Source organism: Dendrobates tinctorius, unplaced genomic scaffold (genome assembly GCF_039654945.1).
Source record: "Dendrobates tinctorius isolate UK_male_01 unplaced genomic scaffold, ASM3965494v1 ptg000078l, whole genome shotgun sequence".
NCBI lineage: Eukaryota > Metazoa > Chordata > Amphibia > Anura > Dendrobatidae > Dendrobates > Dendrobates tinctorius.
Window position 1 is genome coordinate 1,775,713 of NW_027361746.1, and position 21,747 is coordinate 1,797,459.

At 43.3% G+C, this 21,747-nt stretch overlaps 1 non-coding gene across 1 annotated transcript; it reads right to left on the reverse strand.

Annotated features, from left to right (window-relative positions):
• Positions 1–1,234: 1,234 nt before the first annotated feature.
• On the reverse strand, positions 1,235–1,306 carry TRNAQ-CUG (transfer RNA glutamine (anticodon CUG)). The gene has a single exon. It is a non-coding gene; the product is annotated as a tRNA-Gln (tRNA).
• Between the last annotated feature and the right edge of the window lie 20,441 nt (positions 1,307–21,747).

A 21,747-nucleotide genomic window follows, 5' to 3' on the forward strand; every position in this document is an offset into this window, starting at 1 on the left:
ACAAGCGTCTGACCGGGATCAGGAGAAACGCTACCCCTTTGATCAAGGATAAACTGAGCACTTTTGTCTTCTGACCTTTGAACAAATGGTTAGTTAGGGCCTCAGTACCACGATCTCCACTAACAAATACTACTAAACAGTACTTACAACAGCTTTTCTAAAAGTTTAGTTACTCTTCAACATTAATGTCTATTACTACTACTGCAACCAAGGATTGTTCCCTTTTGCATCTAAACAAGCAACTTTGCAACTTTGTCATTAAAAATATCCTAATGCTTGGAGTATACAATTCTAATGCAGATGTACAATATATATTGAAAAAACATTGACACCCCTCTGAATGTCTGAATTCAGGTTTTTCATTCAGTCCCATAAGCAAAGCTGTATAAGGTCAGCAGCAACAGTTAAACAACAATGTTTTATAAAGAATTCACTGAATTTTGTGTACAGTACTGTTAATAGGATGCCACTTTTGCAATAAGTCAGTTTGTGAAATTTCTTCCCTCTGTAAGATGGCTGCCGGACACGTCCTTGAGGGGAGATATGTATCATTGAGGTTGGTAGCTTTGGTGATGTAAGCCTGGGAAAGCATGCTAAGAGACTTAACAGGACGTTTCAGGGCCGGGTATTACGAGCAGTCAAAAGGGATGAGTGGGAATGACTGCTCACATGTGCCCACCCCAGGGGCATGGTTTGGCGGATACAACGGAGACCAAGTGTCTCATTCAGTATCTGTGACTGGTGGTCTCCAGTGTGTTCCCTGATGGACTGAGCGGGTGGACCTGCACTACTATGTGGACTGTTTATTTTCTGTATTTTTTTCCGCTTTGTGCTGAAGAAGTCTGTCTTTTGTTTGCTTATGCTGAACAGGTTTATGCAGTTCTCATAAACCTGCCTGGACATTTTTAGGAAACTGCTTCCTGTGCCTACCTCAACCGCATCTGAGTGAGTACATAACCTTGCACCTCCTAAATGTTCCATGATCAGCTGTGAGTCTTAAATATCAAAAGACTGACCATCACTTCTAAGCAGAAATTAGGTGTGAACAGGTACATAATAAGAGTATCCATCTCCATATATAATCAACAAATAAAGTATATAAATCAATAGCATGCATTAGCATAGTAACATAGTTAGCAAGGCCGAAAAAAGACATTTGTCCATCCAGTTCAGCCTATATTCCATCATAATAAATACCCAGAAGAAAAAAGTGAAACGTGTACAAGGAATGCCCAGGTTCCACTGAGATTTGAACTCAGATCACTGGATTCAGAGTCCAGAGTGCTAACCATTACACCATGGAACCACACACTTACACAATGGAACCACACACATGCAAGCATAAAATACATGAAATTTGAATTGCATTACATTTGAGTATATCTGGTATAGGGGTGTACTGAATCTGTCAGTACTTTGATTGACAGCTTGGCCATCCAATCTGTTACACTGGCGTCCTGAGCTGTCAATGTGTTGATTGACAGCTAAGCAGTCCAATCTGAGACTGTGAGGCATCGGCTGTCTCCATTTGTTCATTATTCCAGTTAATTGCCATGCTTCTTAACTGAGCTGTGTCTCCCAGACCACTGCCAGACGTACATTCATCATGTGAGGTTTGTGCTTTCCTGTGCCTTGAGATCTGTATGCTTGATCTGTTGTCTGACCTTTTACTTCGTTCTGACCATCTGCCTGTTTAACCCCTTGAGCTCTGATCTGTTATCCTCCCGGTACTCTGACCTCGGATGTTACCTGACTACGCTTTTGTCTCTTCCTTTTATTTATGATGTACCCTCCTTGCTTCTGACCTTGAACTGCTTGACCACTCTGACTCACAGCTTGGCCGTGAGAAGTGACTAGCATCACATTGAAAATACTTAGCGCATAAATTGGTCATTTCATGTGTACTTGGCACAGCATTCTACTCCTCAGCCTAAGGCATTTTTAATTACAGCAGGATCCTACCTTTCCATGTAAATCTCAAACCAAAAAATTCCCAAAATCACTGTTGTGTCACTATAAATAGCATGAAAACCTGTGCGTACCACAAAATTTCCCCCAGGGGAAGTGATCAGAATCAGCACCAACTTCTCAAAAGTGTCATACAAAAAGTTTATTGACAATTCAATATTCAAATCAATAGTAATCTCATACATAGAGGGACACATAATGCTACTTGCTCCCTTATTCATACTCTCCTATAAGAAATGCTGTATATATCTATTGTCTATATATAAATCTATCAAAGTGTATAATGCAGAGGGGAATTATAAACTCAAAATATCCTATGATTACTCCGTTATGTAAACCGACCTACCATCTATTGAACAATGGCCCTGAGCTTCATAAATTAAATCCAGCATAAATTAACTTACATGAAATGCCGAGACTGTGCCGAGTCCCTCCACCCCGACACGCATTTCGTCCACATTTCTCCACACGCCCCCTGAATAAGTGTGGACGAAATGCTCGTCAGGGTGGAGGGACACGGCACAATCTCCGCATATGTAAGTTACTTTATGCTGGATTTAATTTATGATGCTGAGGGCCATTGTGCAATAGATGGTAGGTCGGTTTACATAACGGAGTAATCTTAGGATATTCTGAGTTTATAATTCCCCTCTGCATTATGCACTTTGATAGATTTATATATATGGACCTTATGGATATATACAGCATTTCTTATAGGAGAGTATGAATAATGGAGCAAGTAGCATTATGTGTCCCTCTATGTATGAGATTACTATTGATTTGAATATTGAATAAATTGTTGTCAATATACTTTTTCTATGACACTTTTGAGAAATGGTGTTGATTTTGACCACTTCCCCTAGGAGAAATTTTGTGGTATGGACGGGTTATCATCTTCCCATGTAAATGTAGGCTTCAGCTTAAGAGAGTATTCACATTAGGCAGGTTCCCAGCAACGAGAATCGCCTTATTGTGGCTGCCAGGAACACATGAATTGGCCAATTTATGCGCTAAGAATTCTCAATTTTTCTAATTTTCTAGAGCAGTAATGCAGTTCAAATCTCATATTTGCATGATATAGAGCTACGGAGTGCAACAGTGAGTCATAGTATTAAAATGTGGTTGCGTTTAGGAACCACAGCACCTTCGCCACAAAATAGCAGATTACGTAAAGTTACAGAGTAGAGTCACTGACTGGTAAGTCATGTAGTGAATAAAAGTCATTCAATGTTCTGCTGACTGAATAAATGAAAATGTCCATGGATGAACTCACTCCTACAACCTCTAATTCTGTCACAATGCCCCACTGTTCTTATAATGCAGATGGAAAGAGCATATGGGTGGCTGGGACTTGTAGTTCCACCCAATCAGGGTGTCAATGTGTTTTTCAAGAGTAGCTAATTAGTAGTTGTAATTAACTTTTTGCTGTGAAGTCTGCACTGGGCCGCACCCTATTTAAATTCCTATCTATTTGTTAATAGTAGCCAGTTATCCATGTATTCTGACCCTGGTCAGTTGGTCACCAATACTGTGCTGATTTACTTAATTTTTGATACCCATTGCTGACTTTGTACTGATTTAACCCTTCAATTGCTTAACTATTCTAACCCAGCTAGATGACCCTTCTTTGCCAGCTAGATCCATCACCCAACAGCCACTCTCTGGTAGCAATGCAGGTGACAATGTTTAATCCAAATCCATCTATAGGGGATAAAGTGTGAAGGCCAGGATTCTTCGGGGACCTACTAAGTGGAATGGCTAGTGCAAAGTCCATCTGTTGAATCTAATATTTAGAGCTGACATGCTTCACACACAGCTTTGTTTCCATGGCTGAGCAGATGCATGCAAGCCATCACTTAGCATAATGCCAAGAATTGGAGTGCTGTAAACCAGTTGACCAGTGGAAATATGTTCTGTGGAGTGACAAATCTAGTTATTCTATCTAGCAGTGGATAGGTCTGCCGTTTGGCAAATGCCAGGAGAAACTGTAAAGTTTTGGAGGAGGGATAATGTTATGAGTTTGTTTTCCGTTGTTGGCCTAGGCCCCTTAGTTCAAATGAAAGGAAATATTAAAGCGTCAACATGCCAAGATATTTTGCATAACTGTATGCTTCCAAGTTTGTAGGAAAAGTTGGGTGAAGACCCTTTACTGTTCCAGCATAACTGTGCACCAATGCGTAAAGACAAGGTTAGAATAGTTTGGTGTGGAAGAACATGGATGACATTAGGCTTTGACCTCAATCCCATTCCACACCTTTGGGATGAACTACAAATACAGATTAAGAGTCATGATCTCTATCAGTCAACCTCGGAATTTGACCTCACAATTGCTTTTCTAGATGAATGGGCAAAAATTCACACAAACACACTCCAAAATCTGGTAGAATAGCACTAGAGCAACAAAATAGGGACCAGCTTCATTAAAATGTGTATGGATGTAATGTGAAATGTCATAAAAGTCCCTGTAAGTGAAATGTTGGGTGTCCTTTTACTTTTTTCCATACACCTCACCATCTCTTCCCTTCACTGCTGAATGTAGGTTAGGAGAAAAAAGGAGCAGAGCGCAATAACTGTAGACCATCCATCATGTAGAACAGGAAGCAAGCTCACAATGGTGCCTAGTTATTGCATATGACACAGTGTTTAAAAAGTTAAAAAAAATGTGGGGCTAAAGGTTTAGTATTTTTGTAAAGCTACAAGCGATAAGTAAATATTTTGAAATTAAAAATTGACTGTTTTGACCAAATTTTACAGAAATTTTGTTTCCAATGAATACCAAGTGCTGCAAAGCCTCCAATTGCCCTGAGAAAGATGTATATAGCACACTAAGATCACTTATGACTGTATTGAACTGCTTTCAAGCTCTTTAGCACAAACAAAACCTTAGTAATATCAAAGTGTCTTCAACATAAAAAGCAAAATAGGAGACAACTGTTTTTCACTGTTGTGCTATCATACACACATTTATTCAGTGGTCTAAGGATTTCTCTCCTTATCTTCATTGCTAAGTTGTGAGCTGTGATGTCCTCTCTCACAATCCAGATTCACACCAAATGGCTGCTGTGATTCCTGTCTCTGCTTTTATACAGGCTATGATATTTCCTCCTGATTGGCTGTGCTATACAGCTCTGGGAAAAATTAAGAGACCACTGCAAAATGTTCAGTTTGTCTGATTTTTCTCTTAATAGGTATATTTTTGAGTGAAATGTAAATTGCTCTTTTATACTATAAACTACTGATAACATGTCTTAGAATTTCCAAGCACTAAATTTTGTATTTATTTTCAGAAAATGAGAAATGGTCAAAAGAACAAAAGAATGCAGTACTTGCTGACCTCAAATAATGCTAAGAAAACATCTTTTAGAAACAACAACACTAATGTTTTAACTCAGGAAGAGTTCAGAAATCAATATTTTGTGGAATAACCATGATTGTTAATCACAGCTTTCATGTGTCTTGGCATGCTTTCCACCTGTCTTTCACACTGGTTTTGGGTGACCTTATGCCACTCCCGGTACAAAAATTTAAGCAGTTCTTTGTTTGATGCTTGTGACTATCCATCTTCCTCTTGATTACATTCCAGAGGTTTTCAATGGGGTTCAGGTCTGGCCATGACAGGGGTTTGATGTGGTGGTCCTTCATCCATACATTGATTGACCTAGCTGTGTGGCATGGTGCATTGTCCTGCTGGAAAAAACAGTCCTCAGAGTTGGTGAACATTGACAGAGCAGAAGGAATCAACTGTTTTTCCTGGATAACCGGCTTGATTCATATGTCCTTCCCAAAGAATAACCTGCCCAAATCCAGCCTTGCTGAAGCATCTCCAGATCATTACCGATCCTCTACCAAATTTCTCTAGGTCTCCGTCTAAACATTAGACGACCAGGTGTTGGGCAAAGCTGAAAATTAGACTCATCAAAGAAGATTACCTTACTCCAGTCCTCTATGGTCCAATCCTTATGGTCTTGGGCAAACTTCAGCCTGGCTCTCCTTTGCTTCTCATTGGTGAAAGGCTTTTTTTCTAGCTTTACATGACTTGAGCCCTGCCTCTAGGAGTCTTTTACGAACTGTTCTTGCTGTGCACTTCACCCCAGCTGCCATTTGTCATTCATTTTGTAGGTCACTTGATGTTATCCTGTGCTTGCTGAGTGACATTCGAATAAAATGTCGGTCACCCGGTCAGTGGAGAGTCGTTTTCGCCCTCGGCCGGTCTGTAGCTTTGTTGTCCCCAATGTCTGCTGCTTGACCTTGTTGTAATGGATTGCCACCTTAGAAATTTTAAGGATGGAGACAACATGATGCACACCTCTGCTAGTAAAGCCAGAATTGAGCCCTTCCTTTCCTCACTCAAGGCTTTTCTTTTCAGCTCTTTTGGCATGGGTAAAAGTTATTTTTTCATTCCTATTACTTTTGCAAGAGGATTGTGAACACCACAGCAGGGTTTTTATACTTTCCTTTGTTAAATAAGATTTGGTTCAGGTGATCACCTAAACAGAAGCACATTAAGTTGAATGAGGTGTACTCTAGTTGGAATTCAACTGACACTGGAAATGAATGGCTGTGAGACATGTAGAGAAGCTGATTTTTATAAAACTGTGCAGTGGTCTCTTAATTTTTGCCAGAGCTGTATGTGATGTTATAGCTGCAAGGCATTATGTGAAGCCCTCGCTGACATGCCTGAGGTCATGTGAGCCTTCTCTGGCTGATATAATCTGTTGTTTTGTGTAAAACAGCGGTGATCATGTTTTTTGGAGATTCCCGCAAAACCGCAAACTGTTTCAAATTTTCTGGTTGAAGGGAAAGAATTTCACAAAATTTGCCATGAATATGATTAGCTAATCCATAAAAGCTATGCTTTCATCACCTTTATTGAAAATGATACAGAAAAGATGTATATCTTTGTACCGTGTACCGTGACTCTTCAGATTTTGTATTAGTCTATGCCTGATGAAGAGACCTGAGTTGTCTCGAAAGCTTGAAATTTGTTACCATCTTTTCAGTTAGCCATTAAAAGGTATCAACCACTGAGTACTCTCAATTCTGAATATTTTTTTATTGAAAATGAGAATTTAACTTCTAGCAGTATTTTTTGTAAAGGCAACTGGAAGAAAAACAGAGCTCCAGTATCTGATCAGATGTTTCTGTTAACATTTGCAAGTTCCTACACGTCAAGTTAAAACCAAAGCTTGAGGTAAGCATTGGAAGACAATAATGATCAGAAAAGCCTCATTAACATTCATTCGATCCGTATGTTGAGTAAATTTTGTCCAAATTTCCACACAGGGGAATGTTTAAAAGATGCTTAATACGTCTCATCAGACTGGAAGATGTGAATTGTATGTGAAGTGTTGTACACACTTCTGGTTTTGAAATTACAAGTCGGGAAATAAGAATGTCATTTGGAACTAGATCTGGAATGACAAAATACAATGGGGAGTTCAAAAATGGTGGTGGTGTGTTTATAGAATAAAATGGCAATTTCCAGGAATTCATCCCATTACTAGAGATTTCAAAGTTGTAGAAAGTTGACAAGTTAAATAATTCAATGTGCATGTATTAGAAGAGTTAATGAATGCTATAGATATGAGCAGGGTTTATTCAAAATGACATTTTACATCTGGAACTATGGCTTGGACCATTTATAGAACATCTCATAGTGGTTGATGAACATTGTAGATAGCATCCCTGTTTCATAGTACTGGGGCCATTTTTCATTATCTAGGGATTAGCGACGTTGCCTTTTTTAGGGTCGAGTCAGGTCAACCTTAATTTACTTTCTAATAATAGTTACGCATTGGAAACTGGGGGTTATTTGGCTAAAGTTGTGGGGGGGGTAGGGCTGGCTCCAGGTTTTCGTGTGCCCCGGTGCAAAAAAGTGTCAGTGGGCCCCTTTAACACATACCACAATTCATGATGCTCCGATACGGCAGAGAAATATTGGTATAGTGTAATGACAAATACTTCACTTCTTACATTACATGACTGATATCTATTTTAAATTCTACAATAGCTCAAAAACCGGACAGTATATTCCTCCATACAGTATTATGGCCACCACAGAATAATGAGCCCCATATATTGTTCCATACAGAATAATTGGTCCCATATAATGTTCCATACAGTATATGATGAGCTCCAAATAATGCTACAGTATATGATGGTCCCCATATAATGTGCCATACAGTATAGGACGGTCCCATAGAGTAGAATGAGCCCCACATATTGCTCCATACAGTATAATGAGTCGCATATAAAGCTGCATACTGTATATGATGGGCCCCATATATTGCTCCATACAGAATGGGCTCCATATAATGCTCCATACAAAATAGGCCTCATATGTGCTCCATATAATGCTCCATACCCTATATGATGCCCCATAAATAATGAACCCCATGTGATGCTCCAGTATATGATGGACCCCATGGATGATGCTCCATTGTATGATGGGCCTATATAATGCTCCATATATAATGGGCCCCATTTGATGCTCTAGTATATGATGGGCCCCATATGATGCTCCAGTGTATGATGGGCCTATACACTGTGTGCACAATTATAAGGCAAATGAGTATTTTGATCACATCATCTTTTTTATACATGTTGTCCTACTCCAAGCTGTATAGGCTTGAAAGCCAACTGCTAATTATGTAAATCAAGTGATTTGCATCTCTGTAATGATGAGGGGTGTGGTCTAATGACTTAAACACCCTATATAAGGTGTGCTTAATTATTAGGTAACTTCCTTTCCTTTGGCAAAATGGGTCAGAAGAGAGATTTGTCGGACTCTGAAAAGTCAAAAATTGTGCGATATCTTACAGAGAGATGCAGCAGTCTTGAAATTGCCAAACTTTTGAAGCATGATCACTGAACAATCAAGCGTTTCATGACAAATAGCTAACAGGGTCGCAAGAAGCGTGTTGATAAAAAATGCTCAAAATAACTGCCCATGAATTGAGGAAAATCAAGCGTGATGCTGCCAAGATGCCATTTGACGCCAGTTTTGCCATATTTCAGAGCTGCAACATTACTGGAGTATCAAAAAGCATAAGGTGAGCCATATCCAGGGACATGGCCAAGGTAAGGAAGGCTGGAAAACGACCACCTTTGAACAAGAAACATAAGATAAAACGTCAAGACTGGGCCAAGAAATATGTTAAGACAGATTTTTGTAAGGTTTTATGGACTGATGATATGAGAGTGACTCTTGATGGGCCAGATGGATGGGCCCGAGGCTGGATCAGTAAAGGCCAGAGATCTCCACTCTGACTCAGACGCCAGCAAGGTGGAGGTGGGGTACTGGTATGGGCTGGTATCATCAAAGATGAACTTGTGGGACCTTTTAGGGTTGAGGATGGAGTGAAGTTCAACTCCCAGACCTACTGGCAGTTTCTGGAAGACACCTTCTTCAAGCAGTGTTACAGGAAGAAGTTGGTATCGCTCAAGAAAAACATGATTTTCATGCAGGACAATGCTCCATCACATGCATGCAAATACTCCACAGCGTGGCTGGCCAGTAAAGGTCTAAAAGAAGAAAAAAATAATGACATGGCCCCCTTGTTCACCTGATCTGAACCCCATAGAGAACCTGTGGTCCCTCATAAAATGTGAAATCTACAGGGAGTGAAAACATTACACCTCTTGGAACAGTGTAAGGGAGGCTGTGGTGGCTGCTGCACGCAATGTTGAACATAAACAGATCAAGCAACTGACAGAATCTATGGATGGAAGGCTTTTGAGTGTCATCGTAAAGAAAGATGGCTATGTTGGTCCCTTTTTTGGGGGGTTTTGAATGTCAGAAATTTTTTATTTCTAAATTTTGTGTTGTTATATTGGTTTACCTGGTGAAAAACAAACAAGTGAGATGGGCATATATTTGGTTTTTATTAAGTTGCCTAATAATTATGCACAGTAATAGTTGCATAAACAGATATCCTCCTAAGATAGCCAAATCTAAAAAAACCCCTCTCCAACTTCCAAAATATGAAGCTTTGAAATTTATGAGTCTTTTCGGTTGATTGACAACAAACTTGTTGTTCAATAATAAAGAATCCTCTCAAATACAACTTGCCTAATAATAATTATGCAAACAGTGTATAATGCTCGATATATAATGGGCCCCATTTTTAATGCTCAAGTGTATAATGGACCCCATTTATAATGCTCAAGTGTATAATGGGCCCCGTATATGATGCTCCAGTGTATGATGGGCACCATGGATGATGCTCCAGTGTATGAATGGCCCCATTTATAATGCTCCAGTGTATGATGGGCCCATATAATGCTCCATATGTAATGGGCCCCATACGATGCTCTAGTGTATAATGGTCCCTATCTATGATGCTCAATTGTATGATGGGCACCATATATAATTCTCCAGTGTATAATGCTCCCCACATATTGCTCCAAACATTAAAAAAATTAAATACCTCTCCTCGCTGGGCATTGCTCTACTCTAGTCTCCTCAGCGTCGCCATCTTCCAGCTCTGTGCACTTGGACTGTTCAGGCAAAAGGCATACAGACGTGACGTCATCGTGCTCTCTGACCTGAATGTCACTGTCAGGAAACATGGAAGAGGTCACAGCGGTGGAGCAGGGAGAGGTAAGTATTGCAAGTGCTGGTGCCTTGAGCACACTCATGGGCGACGGCTCTGGCACAGGGCCCCTCATAGTACAATGGTGTCTGTAACGGCGAGTGGGCCCCCCACCATCAGAGACACCGGCCTACTGTGAGGGGCCCTGTGCCAGTGCCGTCGCACATGAGTGGGCCCCCCACCTGCTCAGGGCCCTGGCACTTGTCTGGGTGCGCCAGGTGCTGACGCCGGCCCTGGGGGGGACAGCCCAGTTAGGGAGGTGGAAAAACTGGCATATGTTGAGGTGTAGGCTGGACGTTCAGCAGCTGCAAATGGAGGAATTGGGGAAGTCGGAGGAAGAGGAGGACAAGGCGAGCCATTTTGCTGGCAACCTATGTGTCATCAGGGGAAGGTGGGACAAAATCCTTTGAAACCCATGCATGGTTCATTTTAATGAAGGTGAGATCATCAACAGTTCGGGTTGACAGCCAAGTCCTTCTTTCTGTCAGGATTGCTCCAGCAGCACTGAAGACTCTTTCTGATAGCACACTACCAGCAGGGCAAGCGAGCTCCTGTAAGGCATATTGTGCCAATTCAGGCCAGGTGTGCAGTTTACAGGCCCAGTAGTCAAAGGGGAATGAACTGTGAGGGAGAACATCGATAGGGGAAGAGAGGTAATTTTGAACAATAGTTGACAACGGGTGTCTCCTGTCTGTTGCAATCGATTTAGTATTATCAGTTGTGTGAGCGGTCCTAGGGAAATCAGTCCACAACATGGTCATGAAACCTCTTTCTCCAACGCCAGTTCGGCTGTGTGTACCACGAATACCTCTTTGATTTGGCCCAGTACGGCTCGTGGTAGAACCTGCAACGCTGCTGTGTGCTGGGAATGCCTCTAACAAACAGTTTACCAGAGTTGCTTGTTAGTTCGCCAATATTACCTCTAGGTTCTCTTGTGGCATGATGTTTTGTAATTTGTCTTTATATCGTGGATCGAGGATGCTGGCCAACCAGTAGTCGTCATCCTTCATAATTCTGACAATGCTGGGGTCTCTTTTTAGGATCCGCAAGAGATAATCACACATGTGGGCCAATGTTCCAGGTGTCAATGATGCACTGACAGTGGTGGGTGGAGGAGCACTTTCTGCCAAATCCACATCCATCCAGTCACACACAAACCCTGTACCTGACCTTGGCAAACCAACATTTTCTTTTGCCCCCTGAGAAGCATCCGCCTCCCCAAAATAATCGTCCCCATCATCTTCCTCATCCTCCTCTTCCTCCACCTCGTCCAGGACAGTTCCCTGACCAGACAATGGCTGACCATCATCAAGGCTTCCCTCCTCCTCCTCCTCTTCCTCCTCCACTGCAGACACCTGATCCTTAATGTCAAAGTTTGCATGAGCAGACGCATAAGTGTGATGCTCATGCTTATGATGGAGTCATCTGCGCTTACCAGCCGTGTGCATTCCTCAAAACACTGAAGGACTTTACAGAGGTCTCTTAGCTTTGACCACTGCACACCCGACAACTCCATGTCTGCCCTCAAACTGCCTGCCCGTGTATCCTTCCACAAATGCATTACAGCCTGCCTGCCCACCTGGTTCAAGGTGTGAGCCAGGCAAGGTATGTGTCTGACTTTTGCAAGGGCTATGGCCGCCACAAAATTACAGCCATTATCACTGACTACCTTGCCTGGCTCAAGATGTAGACTGCCCAGCCATTTTCTCTTGCCCCCTGAGAAGCATCCTCCTGCCCAAAATAATCATCCCTCTCATCCTCCTCCTCTTCTTCCTCCACCTCATCTAGGACAGTTCCCTGACCAGACAATGGCTGACTGCCCGGTAGCCTTCCCTCCTCCGCAGATGCCTGATCCTTAATGTGCGTCAAACTTTGCATGAGCAGACGCATAAGTGGGATGCTCGTGCTTATGATGGCGTCGTCTGCGCTTACCAGCCGTGTGCATTCCTCAAAACACTGAATGACTTTACAGAGGTCTTTCAGCTTTGACCACTGCACACCCGACAATTCCATGTCTTCCCTCAAACTGCCTGTCCATGTATCCTCCCACAAATGCATTACAGCCTGCCTCTGTTCGCACAGCCTCTCAACCATGTGCAACGTCTATGATTAGGCGGTGCTTGGGGAGGTGGAGCAATCGCTGCAGCTTATGCATACGACTGGAGTGTACGGCCGAGCGACGGATGTGTGAACAGAGTCATCACACCTTATGGAGCAGGGATGTTAACTCCGGATAATTATTAAGGAAGCACTGCACCACCAGGTTCAAAGTGTGAGCCAGGCAAGGTATGTGTGTCATATGTGTGTGCACGGGCTATGGCTGCCACAAAATTACGGCCACTATCACTGACTACCTTGCCTGCCTCAAGATGTAGCCTGCCCAGCCATGACTATTTCTCGCTGCAAGTAGTCAGCCAGTACCTCCGTGGTATGTCTGTTGTCGCCCAAAGACATCATCTTTAAAACAGCTTGCTGATGTTTACCACTAGCTGTTTGATAGTGGGACACCTCGTGTGCAACTCTGGCAGCTGCGGATGGAGTGCTTGTGTGACTCGACGAGCTTTCGCTTCTGGAGGAGGAGGGTCGAACACCTACAGCCAACTGTTTCCTATACCGTGGGCTAGGCAGCACTGTTCCACCGCCGCTGTCCCCTGTGGAGCCTGCATCCACCACATTAACCCAGTGCGCAGTGATGGACATGTAACGGCCCTGGCCATGCCTACTGACCCATGCATCTGTTGTGAGGTGCACCTTTCCACTCACTGATTGTTTGAGTGCATGGACAATGCGGTCTTTCACATGCAGGTGGAGGGCAGGGATGGCTTTTCTAGAAAAGAAGTGCCGACTGGGTAGTTCATAGCGTGGGACAGCATAGGCCATGAGCTCTTGGAACGCTGCGCTTTCAACCAAATGGAAGGGCATCATCTCTAATGAGATCAGTTTGGCAATGTAGGCGTTCAAAGCCAGTGTACGCGGATGATAGGATGAGTACTTTCTTGTCCTACTCAGAGTGTTTGCTAGGGTGAGCTCGACTTGAGAGCTGCATATGGGGGAACTAGTGGTGTAGCTGACGGACTGAGAGGGGGTTGGTGATGGTGATGGTGGTCGTGCTGGTGGTTATGGCCTAGATTCAGTCTTTCATTGCAAACGCATTGTGATTCCCTGACTGCTTTGGCCTTGCAACGACACTTCAACATTTCTTGCTGGTGGTGTGCTTACCGGCCGGTTTACAGTGAGGGAAGCGATGGAGCGTTGCTGACTACCTTCAGTCAGAGCAGGTGCACATGTGCTACCTGAGGCTTTGTAGTCCGTCCACGCTTGCAAGTGCATAGTGACTAAATGTCTAAGCATGCAACTGGTATTCAAATTTTGGAGATTTTTCCCTCGGCTAAAGGTCCTTCCACACTTCTTATAGATAACCTTTGCCTCATCAATAGGATTTTGGTCAAAAAAGTGCCACACTTCACTCTTCCTACTATGGTATAAATTTTCAGGGCTTGCATGCTGTGCTAATTTGACCGTCTGGGCAAGCTGTCCTGCAACTCTTTTTGTTTTTTTACCATGTTTTTGGACAGCTACGGGCCTGCCAGATAACCGCTGCTGTGATGTCGATGCCTGCTGCAGATCCTTATCTTCTTCTGAGCTATTGCCAGCGGCACCCTCTTCCCCCAATGGATGCCAATCCGGGTCAACAACTGGGTCATCCATCACCTCCTCTTCAATTTCAGCTGCACCTTCCTCTGTGTCACCATGTAAGGTGGTATAGTATGCAGGAAGGGGCACCTGAGTTTCATCAGGGTCAGATTCTGGCTCAGTAGACTGCGAGGGCAATGTAGTGCTCTGGGTCAATGTACCAGCAGAATCATCTAGCAGTGGCTGTGCATCAGTGCACCCCATGTCAGATTCATCTTGGACTGGGGATTCAGGATTTGACTTGGTAACCCAGGCATGGTATGTGAAAAGAGCTCCATGGAGTAATCAGAAGTGTGGCCTGCCACATCCTTCACTTTTGGTGGGGGTGAAGGACACAAGGAAATATGTTGTTCCTGACTAGAAGCCTGCACTGACGACTCAGTGCTTACATTTTTGGACCATTCAGAAGAGGAGGCAATAGAACTGGAGGCTGTTTCTGCAATGTAAGCCAAAACCTGTTCCTGATGCTCCGGCTTTAAAAGCGGTTTACCTACTCCCAGAAAAGGGAACCTTCCAGGCCTTCTTGAGCCAGAAAATGACGCAAGATCAACACCTCCTGCTTTAGCTGCTGTTGTGACTTTGGCATAACCAGCAGATGCACAACCACCACCATCAGTACCAGCTGCCCCCCCCGCCCACATCCACGGCTTCTTCCACCTAACTTCCTCATGTTTGGGAAAATGTACCAAAAATACCAGCAGATATATGGTACTGTATGAGGAGCGTACAGCTGTATACAGTGTAGGGGAAAATTTAAGTCTCGGTATTTATTTCCGTAGTCACATACAGATGCTCTCCCAGTATGTATTTGACCGTAATCCAAACAACAGATATATGGTACTGCATCAGAAACGTACAGCTGTATAAAGTGTAGGGGAAAATGTAAATCTCCTTTTATATATTCCCTTAATCACACACAGACGCTGTCCCAGTATGTATTTGACCATAATCCAAACAGCAGATATACGGTACTGTATCAGAAACGTACAGCTGTATAAAGTGTAGGGGAAAAATTAAATCTCCGTATTTATTTCCAGAGTCACACACAGATGCTCTCCCAGTATGTATTTGACCGTAATCCAAACAGCAGATATACGGTACTGTATCAGAAACGTACAGCTGTATACAGTGTAGGGGAAAAATTAAATCTCCGTATTTATTTCCTGAGTCACACACAGACGCTCTCCCAGTATGTATTTGACCATAATCCAAACAGCAGATATACGGTACTGTATCAGAAACGTACAGCTGTATAAAGTGTAGGGCAAAATTTAAATCTCCTTTTATATATTTCCTTAGTCACACACAGACGCTCTCCCAGTATGTATTTGACTGCAATCCAAACAGCAGATGTACGGTACTGTATCAGAAACGTACAGCTGTATACAGTGTAGGGGAAAAATTAAATCTCCGTATTTATTTCCTGACTCACACACAGACGCTCTCCCAGTATGTATTTGACCATAATCCAAACAGCAGATATACGGTACTGTATCAGAAACGTACAGCTGTATAAAGTGTAGGGCAAAATTTAAATCTCCTTTTATATATTTCCTTAGTCACACACAGACGCTCTCCCAGTATGTATTTGACTGCAATCCAAACAGCAGATGTACGGTACTGTATCAGAAACGTACAGCTGTATACAGTGTAGGGGAAAAATTAAATCTCCGTATCTATTTTCAGAGTCACACACAGATGCTCTCCCAGTATGTATTTGACCATAATCCAAACAGCAGATGTACGGTACTGTATCAGAAACATACAGCTGTATACAGTGTAGGGGAAAAATTAAATCTCCGTATCTATTTTCAGAGTCACACACAGATGCTCTCCCAGTATGTATTTGACCATAATCCAAACAGCAGATGTACGGTACTGTATCAGAAACGTACAGCTGTATACAGTGTAGGGGAAAATTTAAATCTCCTTTTATATATTCCCTTAGTCACGCACAGACGCTCTCCCAGTATGTATTTGACCGTAATCCAAACAGCAGATATACGATACTGTATCAGAAATGTACAGCTGTATACAGTGTAGGGAAAAATTAAATCACCATATTTCCAGAGTCACACACAGGCGCTCTCCCAGTATGTATTTGACTGTAATCCAAACAGCAGATATACGTACTGTGTCAGAAGTGGACAGCTGAATACGGTGTAGGGGAAAATTTAAATCTCCGTATATTTATTTCCAGAGTCACACACAGATAGTCAGCATGTATTTGTCTGTGATACCAGCCGGTACACGGTAGTGTGTGAGGAGCGTACAGTGTTACGATGGGGTCACCGAGGAGAAAAGCAAGACCTAAGCAGATTGCAGACCCCTGATCCTATGCACACAACTAGCAGTAGCCATGGAGCGTACCTACGATGATCCTAGACGCCTCGACACAGCCGGAGAACTAAATGAGCCTAAAGCCAGAAAGGGGAAATCTAAACTGCCCCAGTGCAGACCCCAAAGGAATAGATAGCCCCCAAACATATATTGTCGATGAGACAAGATGAAAACACATACGCAGGTAGGAAAATAGACTGAGCAAACGATGGGGCCCACACTAACTAGACAGGACAGGAAAGGAAAGACTCTGTCTGCAATTGCGCAAAAAACCCTGGTTCAAAAAATGCCCAACACGTCTAATAGAAAAATACTGAAGTCACTAGACTTCGCCCACTATATCAGCACTCTGGTATATCCTGAAAGCAGAGCAAAAAGAGGCCAATCTAATAAGGGACAAAAACAAACTGGTACAAGCAGTAACATAAGGATGGAAATTCAGCACAGCCCCAGCCGGAGCTGGCTGAACACACAAAACTGAAATAGACAAAACCAGATCAAATGTGAACAATAGCAAAAGAACACTTAGCTGAGCATGCAGGGACTGAGCTGTAAACTAAGACCTCAGGAGGCAGGAAAAAATCACCAGCAGGGATAGAGGGAGTCGGCTGTCTTAAATCCAGTCAGAAACTCTAGATCTCCAGTCATCCTCCTCATTATCAGGTGGCAGGCCTCTGTTAATTCAATCAGCTCCATTGCCTCCAGTAACCACCAGAGGGAGCCCGGAAAGAGAACTCACGACCCCTCTGTCAATACAACCAACTCCACTACCTTCACTAGTAACCAGAGGTAGGCCAGAAAGTGAATTCACAACAGTACAGCTCTATACGGTGTATGGAACAATTTGAATTTCGGTATATATTTCCGGAGTCACACACAGACGCTGTCTCAGTATGGATTTGACCGTAATCCAAACAGCAGATATACGGTACTGTATCAGAAGCAGACAGCTGAATACAGTGTAGGGGAAAATTTAAATCTCCGTATATTTATTTCCAGAGTCACACACAAACGCTGTCTCAGTATGGATTTGACCATAATCCAAACAGCAGATATACGGTACTGTATCAGAAGTGGACAGCTGAATACAGTGTAGGGGAAAATTTAAATCTCCGTATATTTATTTCCAGAGTCACACACTGATAGTCAGCAAGTATTTGTTCGTGATACCAGCCAGTACATGGTAGTGTGTGAGGAGGGTACAGCTCTATACGGTGTGGGAAAAAATGAACGCTCGGTAACTGTACAGAAAAAAAGAATAAAAGTATGAGTGCTGTGTAAAAAGCAGTCTGCACAGCAGTGTGCACATAGCAATGCAGCTATTAGTCAGCCTAATAACCAGTGCTGCTGCACACAAGAAAATCCTCCTCTGTCACTGCACACTAACTGTACAGCACAATTGCTATCAGCAGAAGCACAGATTCTTTTTTCTTTCCTGCCTATCTTTTTTCTTTTCTGCCTAACACTCTCCCTATTGAGAAACAGCAGCAGCAACCTCTCCCTATGCTAAGAGTGGCAGAAGTAAAATGGCGGTCGGCGGTCAGGGCTTTTATAGCCACTGTGACGCCACACAAAGCAGGCCAATCACTGCAATGCCCTTCTCTAAGATGGTGGTGACCGCTACCCATGTCATCGCGCTGCCCACAGTGTGCATCCTTGCTCATTGGCTGAGAAAAGGCGCCTGTAAGCATTATGGGAAACGTGACTTTGGCACTCGGGTTGGCGACTGCATGGCCGACCTCACGCTATGGTCGGATTTCGCTCGGCGAAACCCGACTTTAGCGAAAGTCAGCGACTTTTGAATCTGACCGACCTGTTTCGCTCAACTCTAGTCATGACATTTAGTCAATGTAGCCAGAGGAGAATGTCTGAACATTTGCAGTGCCAACTACATTTAGAGTAGCACCTACAGTACACATAGATGTGTTGCTGGGAAGCAACTTAGGAGCAGGGTTGGTGTGCCACTGGGCCAATGTTGTAACCTAAAGCCAAGGACCGGTTCCCGCTGCGTCAACCAAGAGGGAGAATAGTGATATCAACATGCTTACTAACCCCCTACTAATAGTGAGTAATGCACAAAATGCAATGCCTGTTACCATGAAGGAACGTCACTTGGGGGAAATAAATGATATCAGGGAGGAGGCCCAGGGACTTTCGGATCCTGTGTATTCCATCACCCTGGTCAGCCCAGATATTGTCGCCCCAGAGCATTATTTATTTGGCTGGGGGTCAGCGCTCTGGGAATGGGTGCATCTACAGTATGTGATCGATTTTCCGGGCCGATGTACAGGAGAAGGAGCTGAAGGAGTTCCATCAGTACCGGCGGAGCCGTACAATGGAGCTAAAGAATTGCATGGGGAGCAACGCCTCACCATTTGCCTTCATCAGCTTCCATGATCCACAGGATGCTGAGGATGCCTTGTTTGTGTGCAATAAATATGAGTTAGGCTGGTTTCACACTAGTGTTTTATTGCGCAGCGCATCGTGCGCTATCGGGCGCACGCGCAATGTACCCCTATCTTCAACATGGTGGTCGCAGGGTCTTGCGATTGTACGCGCTCATCAGCGTTTAGTGTGTGCTGCGCATTTTACAGGTGTGCGCCCAGACGCGCCATACGCTACATGTTGCATTTTTTGTTCCGCCTACATTGTTAAAAAAATCGCGCACGTGTGCGCCCAAAAATAGCATTACAGTCTATGGGGTCGCTGACGTGCGCTTGGATGCGCGCACGTCAGCGCTTTGTGCGTGCATGCGATTTGAGTAAACAATGTCTAGACACTTGTCTAAACCTCCCCCTAAACAAGCAACATTGTTTGAGAGGAGTCTAGTTAAAAGAAGGTGTCTTCAGGGTCAGACCAATACTCTACAGACAGCCTTGCAGAGAGCAGACAAGAACCTATAAGAGCTTTCCTACTGTGGATTCAAGCTTCAGAAGCCAAAATGTGAGTATTCTTCAACATAATGTCTGTGTGTCCTGTACAATTTTATAATGTACTAATGTATTTTTTGTTTAAATTTCAGCATGTCTTCTTCTGGATCGGTCTATTCGCCATCTCGGCAAGAACTGGCCCAAGCTGATCGTGAGGTGAGGATGTTGCTGCCTTTGGGTAAGTTTAGCTGCCTCTAGAAATGTGTTATAATTTTTATTTTCTTTACAGACATCGGACTCGGCCAGTGAAGGTGAAGTGCGGGAGCAGTCTGAGCGGGAGCGGACTGAGCGGGAGCAGTCTGAGTGGGGGGATTCTGAGCGGGAGCAGCGTAGTCGAGTCGTTGCGAGGAGACGCAATGCTAGTATATAATCTGTCCTTTTTTTTTTCTGTCTTTATTTTCATCTTTTATCTTGCTTCTTCTCTGTTTCTATCTTTTTCATTGTCCAAAATTACAAACATTCTAATAGTTTTTTTTCTAGGTTCCACAACGGGATGACGAAGAAGTGTACATAGACAATGAGCTCCTGATCCACCTTGTTGAGGAGCGTATCCCGCTGTGGGACAGCCGAGACCAGCAGTACAAAGACACAGTGGTGACCCGGCAGCTCTGGAATGAGGTGGCCGCAGCGATGATGGATGGCTGGGACAGCGCCTTTCCAACTTCAAAAAGGGCGTTCAGTAAGTATAAAGATGCTCTGTGATACTGCATTGATTTTTGGCCCTGATGGTGCTGGTGTGTTTGTGGCAAGATATATTCTTGCATCAAACACACCAATGCCTTGTGGAAAACAGTGATTGCTTTTTGTTTTGAACTGCTGTCTTCAAGCTGCATTGATTTATGGTCTTGATGGTGCTCGTGTGTTTGTAACAAGATATATTCTTCCATCAAACACACCAATGCCTTGTGGAAAACAGTGATTGCTTTTTGTTTTGAACTGCTGTCTGGAAGCTGCATTGATTTATGGTCCTGATGGTGCTGTTGTGTTTGTGGCAAGATATATTCTTGCATCAAACACACCAATGCCTTGTGGAAAACAGTGATTGCTTTTTGTTTTGAACTGCTGTCTTGAAGATGCATTGATTTATGGTCCTGATGGTGCTGATGTGTTTGTGGCAAGATATATTCTTGCATCAAACACACCAATGCCTTGTGGAAAACAGTGATTGCTTTTTGTATTGAACTGCTGTCTTGAAGCTGCAATGATTTATGGTCCTGATGGTGCTGGTGTGTTTGAGGCAAGATATATTCTTGCATCAAACACACCAATGCCTTGTGGAAAACGGTGATTGCTTTTTGTTTTGAACTGCTGTCTTCAAGCTGCATTGATTTATGGTCCTGATGGTGCTGGTGTGTTTGTGGCAAGATATATTCTTGCATCAAACACACCAATGCCTTGTGGAAAACAGTGATTGCTTTTTGTTTTGAACTGCTGTCTTGAAGCTGCATTGATTTATGGTCCTGATGGTGCTGGTGCGTTCGTGGCAAGATATATTCTTGCATCAAACACACCAATGCCTTGTGGAAAACGGTGATTGCTTTTTGTTTTGAACTGCTGTCTTGATGCTGCATTGATTTATGGTCCTGATGGTGCTGGTGTGTTTGTGGCAAGATATATTCTTGCATCAAACACACCAATGCCTTGTGGAAAACAGTGATTGCTTTTTCAACTGCTGTCTTGATCCTGTTTTCACTCTTGCTCCGGATGATACTGTTGTTTTGGCTGCTACATATATTCTAGCAGGAAACGTAACAGTGTCTTCAGGATCAACAGTGACTGCATTGTGTCTAAAATTTATTTGTGCTGCAGCATTGACTGTTTGCAAAGTTCTATCAGGTGTGTGTGCTAATAATTATGTTGCCTTCAGTGCATTGTCTAACGTTTTTTATTTTTTTTTCCCAACAGTGAACAAAATCCGCACACGTTGGCGCTCGATGAAGGACCGTTTCAACACTGATGTTCGTGCTGAGGGACAGATTCGCAGTGGTTCAGCGGCAAGGCGCAGAAGAAAGTACCGCTATCATCGCGAGTTGGCTTTCCTGAGACCGGTCCTTGCCAGCAGAGCGTAAGTTTTTTTTTTTGTTTTTTTATTACTATGTGCTTTTCTATTTCACAGGTGATGCTTCTTGTTAATGCATAATACTAATGTTTTCCCTTTCTTTCCACAGCACTTGGAGCAGCACCCTGCAACCTGTCCCAGGAGCAGTTCTTCATCGATCGAC